At 39.3% G+C, this 4,150-nt stretch overlaps 1 non-coding gene across 1 annotated transcript; it reads right to left on the bottom strand.

The window, feature by feature from the left end:
- Positions 1-691: 691 nt before the first annotated feature.
- On the bottom strand, positions 692-797 carry LOC121228806 (small nucleolar RNA R71). Its single transcript, XR_005926381.1, has one exon. It is a non-coding gene; the product is annotated as a small nucleolar RNA R71 (small nucleolar RNA).
- Between the last annotated feature and the right edge of the window lie 3,353 nt (positions 798-4,150).

Genomic DNA, 4,150 nt, shown 5'->3' with positions numbered 1-4,150 from the left:
CGGGGAACTAAGATATTAGGAACACTCAATTTTTATTACTTTAGCCATTTATTTCTCTTGCAATTTAATTTAATTTAATTTCTTATTTTTTCCTTCTCTTGCCAAGTTTTTATAGTTTATAACTAGAAGAAACCCGTCAGGACCACTACTTTTTGACGAAGAAATCAATCGCACAGTTTGCAGAAACCAAAGAGAAATAAGGCGAAGCTTAAGATACACAGAGAACGAGCAAGAGAACGATACTCAAACCCCAACCGCAGAGATGGCTGAAAACTAAGACAATCAGCTACCTTCTGCAATTATGGTTAATCAAAATCCTACTCCACGCACTATGTATAATTATGCTAAACCTTATTTAACAGGAACTGAATCGAGCATAGTTAGACCTGCTGTAGCTGCAAATACTATTGAACTAAAACCTAACACTATTCAAATGATACAACAATTTGTTCAGTTTGATGGTTTGCAGGATGAGGATCCCAATGCTAATTTAGCCAACTTCTTAGAACTATGCGATACATTTAAAATTAATGGTGTTTCTGATGATGTCATTCGTCTTCGGTTATTCCCTTTTTCATTGAAGAACAAAGCTAAACAGTGGTTGAAATCATTACCACGAGGGTCAATCTCTACTTGGGAACAAATTATCGAAAAATTTCTATTAAAATATTTCCCGCAGGCTAAAACGACCAAATTACGTAATGATATCTCTTCGTTGTGCAGATGGACTTAGAAACTCTTTACGATGCATAGGAGAGATACAAGGACTTATTGAGAAGGTGCCCTCACCATGGGTTACCGCTTTGGCTTCAGGTTCAAATTCTTCGACTCGGCAAATGGTTGACGCAGCTGCTGGTGGAACCATCAATAATAAAACACCTGAAGATGCTTATGAGTTTATAGAGGAGATGTCACTGAATAACTATCAGTGGCAAGTCATGAGGACAAAACCAACTAAAACAATAGGCGTTTATAATGTCAATTCGATTACTATGCTATCAAACCAGGTAGAACTTCTACATAAAAAGATTGATGGCTTTCTTAGTTCTTCATAGGTTCACCTAGTAATACAGTGCGAAGCAAGAGGAGGTGGAACAAGCCATTCGGAATACCAACCTTATGGCCACAACATCGATAACGAGCATTTAAATTACATGAGTAATAATTGTCGACCTTAAAACATTCCATATAGTCACACTTACAATGCAGGTTGGAGGAACCACCCCAATTTCTTGTGGGGCAGTCAAAGAAATCAAAGACCACAACCACCTCCAGGCTACCAACAACCACCCTACCAACAAGAAAAGAAACCGAACCTTGAAGGGATGCTTACAAAGTTTATCTCGATGTCAAAAACCTGTTTCCAGAACATCGAGACAGCACTTAAAAATCAACAAGCGTCGATTTAAGGGCTCGAAACTCAGATAGGGCAACTTTCCAAACTAATCTCCGAACGACCACAAGGGAGCTTGCCAAGTAATACTGAACCTTACCAAAGGGAACAACTCAATGCGAATAATGTTCAAGAGGAAGAAGGATTTGTTGAACTTGAGCTAGAACCGAGCCAAGAAACTGTTGTAAGCAAAGGTCAAGGTGAGGTAGATCACAATAAAAACAAATCGGTGAATGTCGAATATAAACCTCGTGTGCCATACCCTAACGCGACAAGGAAAGACCGCTCAGATGAACAATTTGGTAAATTCCTTAAACTCTTAAAAAAATTACATATTAACTTACCGTTTATTAAAGCTCTATCACAGATGCCAAATGCAATGAAATTTTTAAATGAGCGTTTAGCAAATAAGCGGAAGATGGACGAGGCATAGCATGAGAAGCTAAATGTAGTTTGCTCAGCTATTCTCCAGAATAAACTACCTAACAAACTTAAATATCTAGGGAGTTTTACAATTCCTTGCTTAACTGGTTGTTTAGATGTTAATAATGCATTAGCTGATTTGGGGGCTAGTATTAACATCATGCTTTACAAAATGTTCAAACAATTATACAGACTAGGATGAGTATTCAATTAGTAGATAAAACTATAAGATTTCCTATGGGTATTATTGAAGATGTGCTAGTTAAAATCGATAAATTTATATTTCCTGTTGACTTCATTGTTCTAGACATAGAGGAGGATAGCAACACTCCCTTAATTCTAGGAAGGCCCTTTTTAGCAACTGTTAAAACAATTATTGATGTTGGAATAGGTGAACTTACACTCTGTGTGGGAGATGAAACAATCACCCTTCAAGCTCGTAATTCTAGCAACACAATGGAAATTGAAGGTAATCGTCTAAACCATTCTCTAAAACTAACAATATGGTGCAACCTTCTTTGCGGGAAATGAGTCTGAAGGAAGTACATGAAACATTCTCAAGAAATAGTAGAGGACCCATTCATGAAGATCGAAGGCTAAACATCTAGGAGCTAGATGAATGGCGGACGCATAAATCGAAAAAACCTGATAAACCGAATCTACGACAGAACAAGCTCAATCCCTTTCCAAATCAACTTAAGGTTGGAGATAAAGTCTTGTTAGATGCCACAGATCCCCACATTGTCACTACCATATCGAATGAAGAAATCCCTCTTACGGTACTCAGCATTTTACCATTCGGTACGGTCGAGGTGAGTCATCCCAAGTTCGGCACTTTTAAGGTAAACAACACCCGTTTAAAACCTTATTTTTTTGAGATTAATAGTAGGAATGAGGAGTATAAACTCCTCAAACCACCATGATCATTCATCAGAGAGGTAAGTCGAGCTTAGACTATAAATAAGTGCTTTTTGGGAGGCAACCCGAGCACTAACTGAATTAGCTTCTTTAAAATTTAGTCTTCAACATCTAACTTACTAACAGAGCGCTTGAATATAGGTTTTCCACAGGGACACAGCCAAGAGCACGGGCGTGCTTAGGGCCATGTGAAAACAGGACAATAATTTTTCCCAAACACGGGCTACGATAAAATGCCACGGTTGTACGACATGACCGTGGTTGAACCTGCCAAAACAACACGGGGGTGAGACACGCCTATGTGGAAGAACCGTGGGTGAACCTGTTAAAATAGCACGTGCGTGCAACATGCCCGTGTCTAGCACCCGTGGTTGAACCTGTTAGATTGACACGAGCGTGGGTCTTAATACACGGGCATGGGAGAAGCGAACAACGTTAGACATGGCCGTGCGGCACGACTGTGTGCACCCACACGCCCAAGGAACACGGGCGTGTACTCAATGTCAGATGCGCCCAAATTCAAAATTCGCGAATCACATAGGCTAAAATTGGGGAACACGGGCGTGTTACCTGGCCGTGTGCCCCAAAATCTATAAATACCCTGCACTTTTCATTGTCTTCCCCACTCAAAAACCCTAACCCTAGCAACTGTAATTCCACACGGCCTCCTTGCCACGCCCGTGCGCCGCCTCCAACTCCATTTTTGATGCCCATTCTCCTCTTTCTAGCATTTCTTCACTCTTTTCTCGTTTATTCTTACTAATTTCTAGGGCTATTTATTATAATAATATGAAATTTTTTATGTTCCTTTCTTATTTTTATCATACAAATTTTATATCTAGAATAGTTATTATCTTTCTCATGTTAACATTCTTACTCATTATATGATTTCTCTACTTTATTTGATTAGTTAGAAGTAAATATTCATAATTAGAACAATGTATATACTCATGCCTTTAGTGATTTTTCATCCATCACACATGTTACATTCCATGAAATTCGTTGCCATTTTTATGCCATACAATTGATTGCTTTGATTAACTTGTTAGTCTTAGTAGTTGCTGAAATTATGATTGTTATTTACAAATTATCTTCATTTTACTTTGATCATTCCTCAAAATGAATTAATTGTTTTTGATCGCAGGTACCATTTCGTCTTCACGAGGAAAGAAAATCGCTATACCTGCTTCGAAGAAGAGGAAGGGAGCGTCATCTTCTGCGGGTCCAACCACGTTAAATTCGTCACCCTCTCCTGCAATTCCCCCGAGGGCCCCAAGAAGAGCTTTTCCAAATTCTTCGGGCTCGACCTTTAATTGCGGGCTGCTGTATCGACTGGGCTACCGTAGAGCAAGTTTAGTTGGCTGATGCGATTCAGGCCCTCCTAACCATCGACCCTTGAGAGCTGTTCTTTGGGAT

Source organism: Gossypium hirsutum, chromosome A04 (assembly GCF_007990345.1).
Source record: "Gossypium hirsutum isolate 1008001.06 chromosome A04, Gossypium_hirsutum_v2.1, whole genome shotgun sequence".
NCBI classification, from domain to species: Eukaryota; Viridiplantae; Streptophyta; class Magnoliopsida; order Malvales; family Malvaceae; genus Gossypium; species Gossypium hirsutum.
The sequence above is the reverse complement of the archived record's forward strand: the minus strand, read 5'-3'. Positions and strand labels throughout refer to the sequence as shown.